This window comes from Lissotriton helveticus, chromosome 3_1 (genome assembly GCF_964261635.1).
Source record: "Lissotriton helveticus chromosome 3_1, aLisHel1.1, whole genome shotgun sequence".
Taxonomy (NCBI): domain Eukaryota; kingdom Metazoa; phylum Chordata; class Amphibia; order Caudata; family Salamandridae; genus Lissotriton; species Lissotriton helveticus.
In genome coordinates this window covers 1,716,476,111-1,716,492,051 of record NC_136061.1, presented here as the reverse complement: position 1 = coordinate 1,716,492,051, position 15,941 = coordinate 1,716,476,111, and positions in this window count along the sequence as shown.

Sequence of the window (15,941 nt, the reverse complement as noted above, 5' to 3'; positions counted from 1 at the left end):
GCATGCACAACCACTCACAATGAGAAACCTTACCTCCTCGCATTGAGAATATCGCCGGGATGTCATTTTGCTTGCTCGCAGTCGCGAACATGACGTTCAGGACCACAAACAAGCAAAAAATGACCGCTGCACTACGCTACACTGCACTACGCATGTTCGCACTGTGTTACGTGCAGCTCGCGTAGTGCGAAGTTGCGAAAACTTCGCAAACTCCGCGAGCGTAGTGAAGTGCTTCGCCCAGGGTTAATCCTCAAGTCCAGCACATGTAGCCTCCTAGGAGACCTCAATTTCCATCCAGAAGACCAGACCAACACCATCTCAGCCGCCTATCTGGATAACCTCAGGAACCTTTAACTAATTGTTAGAAGCTGGGCTTCTTTGCAAATGCCACCACGTTTTGTGCCTTTTCAGACTGCAAGATGCTGCGCTGGGACCTGCAAACCAGAGCCCATGCTCTTTCCTCTAAAAGTGATGTCAATTGGTACACCAAAATTGACAAGGTACATTGCCTCTTTAGTAGTACCTAGTATATAGTACCAGTGGTGCCCAGGGAAGGGTGGTAAAGGGGTCACCAGAGCTGCAGCATTGATTGTGCCACTCTACATAAACCAAGGAAAAGTGTGTCTGCAGGTCTGCCATTGCAGCCCTGCACGAGCAGCCAATCTGCTGGAGAGTGACTCCTCACACACCATGTGCTGCAGAGAGTCGCACCACTGCCTTAACATATGTAAGTCACTCTTAAGGTTGAGGTAGAGTGCATTATGTTAAAGGTGTGGATATATATGTTTATACGTATATATACATACCCCTGCAGTAACACTGTAAGGCAAGGTTGTACTGTAAGTGGCCAGGGGTCCATAGAGTAACATAGGTTGGCTACCAAGGAAATTCGAGCTCCATTATGGAACAAACAAATTGTGTTGTGTTTGGTGTCAAACACTATGACTTTTTACCCCCAACAAGATTCTCATGTCAAGGGTGAGCTGGCATGCACAGGGATGCCACCCCGCAGTGGGTGCCCCCTTGGATACAGCGACCCATTGCCTTGGCGGGCTTCCCTGGGTCGTTTGCCACCAATACACCTCCTGGTGGGATGTGTTTGCACTTGCCCAGGATGAAGACAAAGGCCTAGACAGGATAGGGGTCACACCTCCTCCCTCCCAGGATGACTAATGTTTGCACTCAAAGGCTTTCAGCACCCTTGATGTGCCGCTTCTTTTCCCCCACTCGAGGACCCAGCCCTTCCCATCCTGTCCAGCCCGACAGGTGGCAAAATTAGTTACTAAGGAGGCGTATACCTCCAAAAGGCTAGCCATACCTTTAGGATGGGCTAGGAGGTCGGTAGAGGCAAGGAAGGATTCTGCCACGTTAGAAGACCCTAATGTAGAGGACTCAGGGCAACAAGGTGATGTACATCTTCAGGATGTTATCACCTCAGAGGCAGGTTAGCCACATGGATCAGTAGCCCATGGGCCATTGGCGTTCACACCCTAAACACTCCCTAAAGTAGGATTTAAAGGGTTCCCTTGGCACCAGAACCTGAGTATTGACTTTGAATCTAAGAAGAGGCTAAAAGAAGAGGCCATCACCTACAACAGGACTTTGGACTCTGCCGCCATGTGTAGACATGACACTTGAGGGACCTCAAGAGACCATATTTTGGAACTGTGTGTTCAACGTGTGTCCATGGTGAAAGCTCATTACTCCCAGTAAGAAGGACTTGTGTGGAAGCTAGAAACAGAAGCAGATTCCCTAGAATTGGTGGGACCAATCCCCTGCAAGCTGCAAGAAAAGTGATGTGCTGCATGACAAGAATTGGGACCAGCTGGGCCTGTTGAGAGTGAGCCAAACGGGAAGTGGTGTCCTGAAAGGTCAGAATGGTAGCTAACCTTTCACTAAGTCTCAAGCTGCTACTTCACTCCTGTTGACCTCCAGCCACTGAACTAACCATAGACTAAATTTGCTGCAGCCAAGGCTTGGTGATTTCCAGTTGCATGATCAACCCCTTGAACAACATCATCTGTCGAGACAGCGACAGTGACCGATGTTGGCAATGGCCCCGCTACTGTGTTCCTGCATTCTGAAGTTGGAGTCATTGAGTTTGTGGTACAGCTCTAGTGATTGACAGCTGTCAGCTACCGCTGCACCTGGAGCTACCAAGCAATTTAGAAGAAATCTAGCTGTTGAACCCGGGTCCTAGAACCCCAAAGGCCTCTACTCTCTGTGGGTTGAGTTGAACTCCATCTCCAAGTGCAGTTTTGTCAAGTGCTGCAAGTTGTACAGCTCCTGTGGACCACATTCAGTAGCAAGGACAGCAAAGTCACCTTTGCACCCGCACTCCCTGGGCAAGGCAACAAATTAACGACTGTTGGAACTTGGTTTAGGGACCCGCATGACCCTATACATAAGAGGGTTAGTTTGAACTGAGTGTCACGTGTTTTCCCCCATTGACTTCAATGTGACTCGTTTGACAGATATACAGCATCTATTTTTGAACGCTTTAAAAATCCACAACTCTGGTTGTATGTATGATACCAAGTTCTTTTTGGTGTCAATATTTATATAAAAATATAGTTATTTTTAGAAACTGGTGTCAAGGTTTCTTTCAAATCGTGTCACTTACTTGTTCTCAATGTTGATACTGTGAAATGCTTAACACATTTTCCTCTGAGTATGCCTGACTGCTCTCTTAAGGGTGAATCTGAGGTCCAATTTTACATATTGTGAGAATATTGCATTGAACGTCCCCCCAGCCATACCACATAATATTCCATCTTGAAACACTAACCTAATGCATGGAGCCCACCCACGTCACCAAATACATCCTAGATCCCATCTTCACATCCTTCAACAACATCACGATCGACACAATCAGACCTGTCACCTGGAATGACCATCCCGTAGTCAGTTTCCCCATCAATATCCATCAACTCAGGAGACTCCCCCGCAATGTGTCCAGCATGCCAAAGCAGGAAAAACCTAATAGTGGCGAGTTAGATGTCCACCATCCATAGGAAAAACAGAACCCATGGGCCTCTTAGCACGTAACATTGAACACTTCAACAAGTGGCTTACCAACTGCGCTCACTCTCTATTCCACAAGAAAAAAAGTCACACAGCAAAAACTATGACACAAGCCAGCTGGTACATGTAAGACTTCTGAATGTCAAAGCAACACTGCAAACAACTGGAAGCAAAATTGAGAACTAGTTAAGAGAAAGTGAAAAAGGATTGTTTCAATGTCGCTTGGAGAAGGCAACACCAGCTAATCTGAGAAACTAAGAGAAAGGCTATAGTCAAAGAAATAAGCCAGCTCCAAAAGGAATAGATACATCTTCACAATCATTAAGAAGTTCACCATACCAACAGCTGTCAATGGCAAAATCAGCCCAACCCAAGATTTATGTGACAATCTTTAAAACTTCTTCTGCAGCAAATTCACAACATTAACAGCAATGTTTGCCCTGCAGCAGCACCCCTTGACTTTCACCAGCTGTCTCCCAGTGATGAACGAAGACACAACACCACATGAGACACCTTCAGGATAGAGGAAACCACAGCAATCATGAAGATCATATTCTTCGGCACCCCGGCGGATCCCTGCACACATCACACCTTTGAAAAAGGAGTGTTCCTCATCAGCAAGACCCTCACTCCCATTGACCAAACTTACCAACTACCGACTGACAGCCCTCCTTCCCTTCCCAACCATTATCTTGGAAAAAAACACCAACAAATGTCTCTCTGACGACCTCATCAATCCTCAGCTTCTCCACATCACGCATTCAGGATTAAGACCCAACCATAGCATGGAAAATGCCCTCATTGCAGCAATGGAGGACATCAGGGTGAACCTTGGCAGGTAGGAAACTGCAGCTCTCATCTTCCTCGACCTGTCAGCAGCCTTCAAAACTGTCTCTAATTAGAGTCTGATCCGACAAATTCATGAAGCAGGGATCAAGGAACATGCCCTCTAGTTGATCTGCTACTTCCTTGCATGAAGAACTCAAGATGTCAACATGCTCCCCACTCCTCTGAAGTATGGAAACTCATCTGTGGAGTCCTATACAGCTCCTTGCTCAGCCTGATACTCTTCAACATCTACATGACTCCACTGGCAGACGTCATACGGACTCACAACCAAGCGGCCTCACATATGCAGATGACATGCAACTGATAGCGTCCCTCTCAGACAAAAAAATCCAGCACCAGCAACAAGTTCACAGCATGCATGGCCAAAGTGTCCCCTCGATGAAATCCAACTGCTCAAACTGAAATTGGACAAGATCAAAATTTTTAGGAAAGACTCCTTTCCACTGGACTTCACCAAGTAGCCCATAAACACACACCCATGCCTTGCTCACAAGTAAGAAACCTCAGAATCATCATAGACAACAAACTGGACATGACTGCCCAAGTCAACAAAGTAGCCTCATCCTTCTGCAACACCCTGAGAATGCAGAAGAAAATCTTTAAGTGGCTACCTTATCAGACAGCACCAGGAAGATTATCACCCAAGCCCTCATCACCAGCACACCAGTAAACTATGGGAACACCCTGTATGCTGGGATAACCAACCAGCTCACAAGAAGACTACTGACCGTCTAAAATCCAGCAGCCAAACTAGTTCTGAATCTCTTATCCCGAGCCCATATTCTGCGGATAACAACCTATGATTTTGCAAATCGTAGTCTTTGTGATCACAGAATATGTAATATGTAAGATTTGTGTTGTGTTTAGTACATTGTAAATAAAGCTCCCTGTGGGGATATTACGTTATATCTGCCTTGTGCATGAGGCACAGGGTCAAGACTGATTTGCATATAGCTGGGTCTGAACTGAGGTGGCGAAGTGAGCTAAAGAACGAAGATGGAGTCAACCCAGTTCTGTGACTGGGGGTGAGTGTCTGAAAAGTTTCAGTGTTCTGTCCATCATCTTCTTGTGTTTGCTTTGCTTATCCTGTGTTGGAAGGGTATGCCCAGACGTGGGTCCCTTGATCACTTTGCCACTGGATTCAATCTAGCCTGGCTGATGAGGGGTGTTACCCTGAAGCCAGTCCTAGGATGCTTGTTTCCGAGATGACCTGGCTTGGCAGTTCGGGCTGGACTGTTCCCATGAGGCACAGTGTCAAGACTGATTTGCATATAGCTGGGTCTGAACTGGGGTGGCGAAGTGAGCTAAACAACGATGATGGATTCAACCCAGATATGTGACTGGGGGTGAGTGTCTAAAATGTTTCAGCGCTCCGTCCTTCATCTCCTTGTGATTGCTTTGTTTGCCCTAAATTGGCAGGGTATGACCAGACATGGGTCCCTTGCTCGCTGCTTTGCCACTGGATTAAAGCTGGCCTGGCTGATGAGGGGTGTTACTTCGAAACCGGACCCAGGAAGCTTCTTTCCCGTTCAGGAAAGACCTGGCTTGCAGTTCGGGCTGGTCTGTTCCCATGAGGCACAGGGCCAAGACTGATTTGCATATAGTTGGTTCTAAACTGAGGTGGCGAAGTGAGCTAAAGAACGATGACGGATTCAACCCAGATCTGTGAAAGGGGGTGAGTGTCTGAAAAGTTTCCGCGCTCTGTCCATCAACTCCTTGGGTTTGTTTTGTATCTGCCTAGTCAATCATCAGTGACATAATACAAACATGAGGAGGATAAGTTAGTACTTACTGAACATACAGATGTCTAATGCGCATGCATAAACAGCAATGAAGCTGCACTATATTCTGGTAGTATGTTCTAGATTCAGCGAAAAATCAAACAGGGAATGTGGTGTAGGGAAGGCATTATGAAAGGTCCTAAGATTTTTGAAGATGCAGGACCTCCACCAAAAACTGACAGATTTTTTTATAAGTACACACCTTAAATAGAGGAAATGTGGCATCTGCAAAATATTGGATGCTGTTCAGCATACAGGAAATGCAAAGGTTATGTTTGTCATGCTTGCAGATCGTCTCAGCCATAGGAAGCCACTCAGGTGGCAATCCAGTACATCAATTCTTTGCTGATAATGCCATTCGAGACAGAAACAAGCAAATGCAAAAATCAGCCTGGTTCCTTGTCCAATAGGAACAGTGAAGACCAAACTAGGCCTCCTCTTGTCACTAACACATCAACGTTTGTGTGAAACAGGTCTGGCGTGCTGGTATTCTCTTCAGAAGAGGGGCTCCTTTGGCAGTTGTAATGGACTGTTGAGGTTTTCACATGAAATTCCCCATTGGACTGTCGGGACACTGTTGGGGGGGGGGTGAGGGCACAGGATAGATAGGGACTAATAGGTCTCAAACTTTGTGGCTGAGGTTGTTTGCAACTGCTGTTCCAGGTTCCTTGCTAGTAAGGCTCCGGAAACTGAGCCTAGTACAATCATTTCCACACTTCAGTGTTAGGGTAGTGACAGTGAGCAATCACAGGCTTTTCAGGGAGATAATGTGGTGGACAAAGACGAGAACTCATCACTCAACCAACAGACAAAATAAACCAATATCCAACCCAGTGTTTGGACCAGCCAAGTACTTGCTCAATATTGCTCTTTGAGCACTACACCCTCTTCTTTCCCGCTGTGCTCTATCCCACCGAAGCAACCCTATATAGGTAGATCCACAATAAACTGTGCCATGTGCAAGAATAAGGCACACGTGCAGATTCATTCCCTGCAACTCAAAGGTACAAACAGTGAAATATTTTCCTTACCACTGATGGGTCTGCAAATATGGGCAGAGTCTCAACTCCTTTCGCTGACTACAATCACAGTCAGACAAAGTCCTCAGCAGGTCCAACCTGATTTTGGCTCAATGAGCTCCAATGCACAACATGGTAGGTACAGTCTGTCATGGGCTGGTGCAGGAAACAAGCAGCATGGTCGGACTGGCCGTAGTGGGCACTGGGCGGTTTCCCTGGTGGTCTGGAGGGGTGGGGGCTGGTTTTGTGGCTGTGGAGGCCTGTTTTGTCACTAGGGGCCAGTTTTGCAGTAGTGCTGCAATATCTGCCCCTTTAACAAAAGAGGGAGCGGTGCTTCCTACGAGCCACCATCCACCCCCCACTCACAAAGCCAGTTGAGCAGCAATTTGCCAGTGTTCGTTGCTTTTCCCAGTCCAGCCCTCACAGGCAGTACAGCATTGGCAGCTTACATAGGTTGGTGCAAAGCCACAAAGCCTGGCGTCGGCAGCCCAACCTCGCCTGGTACAGGATTCACGTAATATGGCAGTTGCAGGCGGACAGGGGCCCAGGCAGGATTCATGCTGTTAGCAAGTGTGGCTTAATAAGGGCAGATGCAGCATTCATACAGTACAGAAGCTGCATCCCAGCATTTGCCAGAGTAGAATACATGAAAGTGGGAGCTCGACACTGGCCAGTGCTGAACCCACAGAAGTGGCACCCGACACAGTCTGGGACAGGGCCCATGGCAGTTACAGCCCAACAGGAGCTGGTGCAGAATGGGCCAGCATGCAGCACAGAAATTACAGCCATACATGGGCCATTGTGGCTGTTGCAGGTAAATGTGGAGTGAACCGGGAGATCCTCTGTGACACGTGTCTCTCCTAGCATCATTCTCACTCTGAGTATCCTCTCCTTGGCAGTGTACCCTTCTGCAGCACTAGGCAGTCTCCTTTCCTTTCTTAGCTGGAAAGCAAGCATGGTTCTAGGCACTAGGTTGATCATCAACTCTTACAGCAGCAAGGGTAGACCTTAATGTATTTAACCTCTCCTCTCAGAAGCTGGTTATCAAGCAGCCAACAGCCTTTGATACACATCCCCCATTCAAGCACTCCAAGGAAGACTCCCTTATTTGGTAATTAAGAACTTGGAACTGGAACAAAGCACCATTTCGAGGCAGATCTCCATACACAGGCTTTGTAAAAAGTGATCCGACTCACAGAAGGCAGCACTGGGGGATGTCTTCAACCTGGAGCAGCATACAAAATATCCACAATAAAGTGTGAGGTTTCAGCACCTAGCAGTCATCAACCTCCCTGAACAGTAATCAGGGGCAGACAAAAGTTTGAGCCTAACCTTAAATCTTAACCTTGCACAACAGAAACTGCAGTTCTTCAACACTATCACATGGCAGTGCTCAGGGACAAACAACCAACAGCCCCTTGCAAACAGACATCTTCATGGAATATCTAATGGCAAGACTGTTTCCGTTCTAGCCCCAGCAATGCAGGAATACACTTACATTCTCTGAAGAAGCTGCGTGCATCCTTTCATCTTGTGCTATGTCACACCAGGGGCACACATTATAGATTCCATGGGCTCCACTACTCATTCACACACATAGTCATACTACTCCATTTTTATAAAACACACACTATACATGCACAGGCCCTACACATATACACAGTATATCAGTGCAAGGTTCTGAGTTTCACATAGGGTAATTTTACCTACAACGGATCAGTAAGTCTCTCTTTGAAAGAAATGAAAAGGTTTGGTCTCTCTAAGGGTAAACAAAATACTGTACACTGCCACCACTACCTTAGGTGTTATATCCACAACAGTAGCCATCTGTCAACAATGAGGGCGCATTCTGTAAATCTCTCTCGGTTCAAGTGCACTTCCTGGACCTCGCAGTGTCAGGGACAGGTCTAGCCATTTGTGCACACCTAGGTGACCAGGTTAAGCTGACGCCAAGATCAAAATAAAAGTCGGGATATCAGGTTTATGGGCAATCCGGCAGTCAGAGCAGGGGTTCACCCTAGAGCGTTGAAGATGTTCCCATGCCAACAAGATTGCAACCACCTAAATTAAGGGATTTAAGGGGAAGCAAACTCTGCGTAAACTCTAAAAACATTGATCCAGAATTGACCGAGTAAAGCAGACAGAAACTATTTTTTAAGCCATAAACCATAACATGACTTCAGAATATAGATGACATAAATTGTGTCCGTTTGACATGTTTCTGTTATGAAATGATCTCTTGGTCATATTTGAGGTGACGGAACAGATGTATTTTCCTGTAACCGCATGTGCTAAATGAACGTTTAAGGCTGCCGAGGACAAGGTGCATTAATCAGTCTTTGATACAAACACCCTACACACAGACGCCCATACATATAAACTGACAGACCATCGTCAAATGCTTACAAAATGAAGAAAGCCGACGTCTACCTGAAATTTAAAGCGGTGCATAGGAAATATATGAGCCCAAGTGCGCAGACAGAGACATTTTATGTTTTATTCTTTCAAACGTGCTATTTGATTTAACAGCAGTCTGTTGTGTTCAACTGTGAAGTAGCTTTGTTTATTTTTTCAGAAAAAGAACTAAAAGGTGGCACTGTAAGGGAAAATTGCTTAAAACAAATACATCAAATTGAATGTCTGAAGTTGTTAAAGAAACTAGAACAGCATGTTAAAAATGAAAATTTTCAATACAATTTGTTACCCATGCATAAATCTTGCTGACATTTTCCGTCACGTTAATAGTCTGCCTATTTTATAAATCAGTATGAACTTGCACAGTTGCAAAAAGTGTGTATTTTGAACATCTCATTTACATACTTTACCAAAAGCCAATGAGGCAGTGGAAGCAGCAATGGTGATCATAATAAGTGTTTGGGAACAGGCAGAAAGATCACTAATGGTTTGCCTTTAGGGATTTTTGTACTCCATAGGGGACGAAAATGAGAAATATTTTTCAAACAGCAGGGGTAAAGGTTTGAAAACCAGAAACACATGGAGTGATAAAGATGTTAGTGCCACCGGGCACATAGCAGGAAAAAATTACAATGTAAAACTGTAATTTCAGCATTAAGAAGTAATAATCGTGTTTCATCATCGTTATTAAAGCATGACCCTCAAAGCCACAAAGATGCACGTTGCAAGAGAACTTTATTAATCTTCAGGGGAAATATTAACAAAGTATATTATCATACATAATCAGATATTCGGTAAATTATTATTTGTTGCAATGAACCATGCATTATTTATGGTATCGTTAAAATATTTTTAAAAAACAGACTCTAATTTTTGCACCGCGAAATCAGCAATATTTATAAAAATAAAAGTGACCGACATTCAAAATGAGACATTAAACACAGATTATTTCATTATTCCATAAACTACATATGCACTCATAATTCTGTGATGAGTAGCTTGAATGCAGAGTCATTATCAACCCAACTACTTAACTGGGAAAAAAATTCACATTTTGCACTCAATGGTTACCAATGGTAGAGACTCTCGAAGGCCACGCCGATTTAACGCGCCTCTGCTGCAGAGACTGGCAATACAAAGGAGACAACTGACCTGCTAACAATCCGGTTGTTTATCTGCATATCGTGTGTAAAAAATATCGCACGCAGAATTTTGGCAACCAGAATATCATGAAGGTAAAGTCTGTACAGGTAAGTGCAGATTTACTATTCTTAACACCACTATTTCATACTTTGAAAATATATAATATAATTTGTTACCAATCTAGTCTGCCACCAGCCCTTATGAGGCTGTTCTTTGCACGAGTCGGGAATCCCGCTATCACAGGTCAAACCAGGCGTCACCCCACAGCGAAAATGCACTCAATTCTAGCGGGTTATGCAGGTAAACAGTTTCTCTTCGCTTTTTTTATCATCGTTAAGTGACAAGTGATAAAACAGTTTGCGAAGGCTGGTTTCAGAAATATGGGCCAGATGTATCAAGATACCCTTTTGCGATTCCCAAATAGCGATTTTTAAGGAATCGCTATTTGAGAATTGCAAAATTGTATGTATGTAGAAATACGCTATTTTTTTGCGATTTCGTAAAATTCCTTAGTTGCGATTAGCAAATTGCTAATCGCAATTAAGGAATAATTTCCCATTCGTTTCTTTGGGCCTGGAGGCCCATAGGAATGAATGTGAAATTATTCTCAATTTGCGATTCGCAATTTGCGAATCGCAAATTGAGAATAATTTCAAGGGTGCAAGGGTGTCTTAAGGACACCCTGCTGCACCCCTGAAATTGACATGTGTGCGCATATGGCATTCATAAATGCCCTAAGGGCATGTATGAGCGTCACATGCCACCTTTACAAATTGCAAAAAGTGCATTTGTAAAAGAATTCGCAAATTACCACCAACTATAAGTTGGTGGTAATTTGCGATTTCTTAGTGTGAAATCGCAAAACGTTCTTGTTTCTTACATACCATTTAAGGAATCGCTTTTTGCGATTCCTTAAATGGTAGCGCAACATTAAGGAATCGCAAATTTTGCAATTCCTTAATTTTGCGATGTGATTTTTTTCATACATTGCATTTCCCTTTTTTTGTCGCAAACACTGCTATTTTGCGATTCGCAGCGCTTGCAACAAAAAAAACGCTTGATACATCTGCCCCCTAATCTTTCTACCATCTTTTTACTATTATTAACACCACATCTACATACATACATATGTATGATATAGTTATATGTTAGTAATAAAAAGCAAAGGTATAGTTAGGCGACTTTGATTTATTCTTTGGAAAAAAACTAACTTAAACTATACAAACTGATGAAATAATGAAGTTATAGCTATAGCCTTCTTTCTAATTCACACAGTACTGGTTAGAACTTACATTTATAATTTACATATAAAATTCAATATACTATAAGTCGCTCACTTCAGTACACATTCTTCTCGCATGAGTCAGCAACCTACATTAACTATGTCGCACTTTCTTTGTTCACTAGTTATACCCTTCCATATTATAAAACTTATAGCATGTGAAATCATAGCACTTATATTAAGATTTATGACATCTGAAATTACATCATTTCTCCGAACACAGTGCATGGTATAGTGGCAAGTTATAGCTAATGTAGTTTGGCGACTCATGCCAGAAGAATGTGTATTTTTGCCCCAGGGGTCCAATCTCCTGAGCCCAGTGCTATTTTCATGGAGAGGACTGCACACAGTCAACCTCCCAAGGCCGAATTCAACCCAAGGGATCATATCGCCAAGTCTCCAGTGCAAAAAAGGTGGGTGCCCACCAAAGACACCCATAATAGTGTTGTTGGGGGACAAGGAGGAGCCCATGGCCCCAGTGATCTGGCCCTAGCCAACTCCCCACATGCGACTTGATCCAGCATTGCTCTCACCCAAAGAGAGCAGCTACGTATGCTGCATCCTGCGGGCAGAAGCAAAATTTGGATATGTTTCCCTGCCAACATCACTGAGGGCAGGAAACACGATCAAAGTTTGCTCCCACTGGGCGGTAGCATTTTTTAAGCTCATGCCCTCTGGGATCGGACATGGTTTTTGCTCAATGCTCCCAACAAGTGAGAGATGCGGGCTAGGAAGCTTGTCTTTACTTCAAAACAGGGGATTAAGTACCTGAGTATGGTAACGTCTGCCAGAACCATTTTTCTTATGTTACTGGCAACCAATCAGAACACTCGCTCTGCTGAGGAAGCGAGATGGCCCAAGAAAAATATAGCATTCAAAATGCTCTATTTATAAATTGGACCCAACTGCCAAAATATACAATTCTTTTTTACCCTAAATTTCTCAAATACTTCTGAATGGATTTACACCAAATCACAAAAAATACATTCTGCGGACCAAGATCTAGCTTCCTGACAAAGTTGATGCAATTCTGCTCCGCAGTGTTTGCTGTAGCCTTGTCTAGAGAAGTCTATGGAAAATGAATGGGATTTTGCGTGTTGGGACCCCCTCTTTTTTCTTGGCCCCCTCTTGACCCAAATTACAAAAATGCCACACAGGGTCTCGACAGCATGAGCAGCCTTGGATTGATCCAGATCGTCCCTAAACCTACACACACCATAGGGCACACGCTGGACCAAATTTTCACCTACAGCAACTGCTTAAAATACAGCCAGGCCACAGAACTTATATGGATCGATTACTCCATCATTAACTTCAGCATCTGCAGCCTGTGCAGCCTCCGCACTGCCACCCCCAAGATGACCAATGTAGTGGCGTAGCAAGTTCAGGCTTGACAAAATGGCAAAAATATGTGTTTAAAACACATATTTTAGCCTTTTTTGTCACCCCCCTCAGTGATGACACCTGGGGTGGACTGCACCCACCACACTTCCTTTCCTCCACCACTGGACCAACACCCCCCACCAGAGGTGGAATAAAATCTCAGAGACCAGCTAGGTGAATGCCCTCAACACTTCCAACCCTGCTACTGCCATCAACCTTGAACAGGGAGTGGAAATCTTTAACACCTGGATCACCAATTGTGAAGAAAGCATTGTTCCCATCAAGAGCAACATCAAGAGAAAATCATCTAAAAAGGCTAGCTGGTACACCCAAGAACTCAAAACATTGAAACAAGACAGCAAATAGTTGGAGAGAAGATGGTGCACTAGCAAGGGCACCTCCTACAGGGCAGCCTTGAAGACCTCCCTCAACCTCTACCGCTGCTTGCTGATGGCATCAAAGAAGACAGCTATTGCTGTTTACATCAAAACCAGCGCCAATAACATCAAGGAACTTTTCAACATCTTTAAGGAATTCTCCAACCCGGCTGCTGGCGAAAACAACATCACACCCTCTCAGGAGATGTGCGACAACCACGCTCACTTCTTCTATGACAAGATTGCAACCATATACAGAAACCTCAGACCACAACCAACACCTACGGACTTCCTCGACAGATGCATCACCACTGTAACTGACACAAACCACACACTGACTGCATGGAACATCCTCTCTACCCAAGACACCACATCCACCATGAAATCCATCCACTCTGGAGCTCCCACAGACCCATGCCCACACCACAACTTCAACCTCGGAAATCAAAGGATCGGCCAGGAACTCACCACCCTACTCAACACCTCAATCACCATCGCAATATTTCCTGGTGCCTGTAAGCATGCCGAAGTTGAGACCACTATTAAAACTCTCCACTGACCCCAGCAAACTAAAAAAATACAGGCCAATCTCCCTGTTCCCATACCCAGCGAAAGTACTGGAAAAGATCACCAACAATCAACTAATGATGCACCGTGACACAATCCTTCACCACCTGGCGACTGAACGATGGCAATGTCCTCTACGTAGGAATCACCACACACATTCTACAGAGACTTCGGACCATACAGAATGCCGCAGCCAGACTCATTCTCGGCCTTCCCTGACAAACCCACATCATACCCCACCTCAGGAAACTCCCCTTTCTTCCCGTACAAAAGGTTTGACACAACCAAGAATCTGCCTACATTATTCACCACCTGAACTTCCACCAACCATCTAGAACACTACGCACTGCCTACCTGTCACTTGCCCATATGCGCCTCATCTACCGAAGCAGAAGTGGAGGATGCTCCTTCGCCCACATTTCAGCAAAGACCGAGAACCGTCTCCCCTCACACCTCGGAACCAGCACCTCACTTCCAGAATTTCAAATGGCCCTCAAGACCTGGCTGTTGACAGACCACATTCCCTGGGGCTACAATGCACTTAAAAAAGGGGAGTGGCTGTGCATTCTCTCCCCATGAGTGTTCTTTGGCCCCAAAGACCCCATCTACTGGGGCCACATGTTATTAAAAAGGGGAGGGGGCATCTCTCCCATCTTTATTACATACAGGTGACCCCATCTCCTTCGGCCCGAATGTATTATTAATGGGCGGCCAGAGGTTGTTGCCTCGATGCCCACATGAGGCACCCAAAAACCACAAGTTGGTGGCTGCAAGGGGAACCCCAAGGGCCTGCAGTCCTAGCTGGCAACCCCCATAGTGCATAGGCTGGCATTACTCCTGGTCAGAGGGAAAGCCTAATTATGCATGCGCCCTGTGTTTGGGAGCAAGATGTCTTTTGTTTTCCTGCCCACAGGAGTGAGGCAGGGAACCAGAACAGAAGTCTGATCCCAGCCGGTAGGAGTATGCTTAAACCTCCCACCAGCTGAAAGCAGATTTTTCTTCCCTGCTTGCACTACTTCAGACAGGTAGGGCATGTTTACTCCAGTGTGGCGAGAGTTTTAAAAGTTCTCCTGCCAGGTGATGGCGAAGACTTGTTTTTGGGCAGGGAAACTACTGTATCCTGGGGTGGACTTCCTGGGACACAGTAACTCAGCTGGCCCCAGGGGATGTAGTCCCCGAATCAATCAAGCCTCAGGGAGGGGGCCCCCTCTGTTTCTACTTAGTTTTGATACCTAGGGATGGGGTCTCGCGACTGTCCCTTAAACCCAACCATCCAGACATACAATTATTTTTAATCACAAACTACTGAACGGATTTACACCAAATCACAATAATCACAATTTGAGGACCAAGATCTGGCTTCCTGCCAAATTGAATGCTGCTCAAAACAGTTTATGGAAAAGGCATGGGGAAATTTGCTTTTCAGACACCCCAGATTTTCTCAGCCCCTGCTTGACGGCTCACCCCAAAACTTTCTAGGGAGAAGCTCAGGTGAATTGGTTATTTCATTAAAGATTTGTAAAACTGTGCCAAAGTTAATCGCAAACCAAAGAATACCTTGTGTATGGAAACGCTGACCTCCTAACTATAACTCCCCAGTGGTGACTGCCACTGGGATACTGCCACTGGGATATATATATATATATATATATATATATATATATATTCACTGAAAAAACCATAGGTTATAGACCATATATAGTTAGGAATTAGCATTTACAAAACCTTGAAAATTCACTGAAAAAACCATAGGTTATAGACCATATATAGTTAGGAATTAGCATTTAGAAAACCTTATTTTACTCACACAAAACCATTGAAATTCCATATATAGTTAGTTGCACTAACTATATATCGCGCACCCGCAATCCACTGCTGATGATGTCACATATTACATCATTCATGACATGGTCAGTGACATCACTGATGACATCACTGATGACATCTCAAATGACATCACTGATGACATCATCTAGTGTCTGTGTGTTTTTGTAAAGTTTAAATACGTTTTACATATTGAAGAATGACTGGATGTATGGAAGACTGAGTGTGTGTGTGGCTGGCTGGGAGGTGTGTGACTCTGTGCATATCAATGTGTACT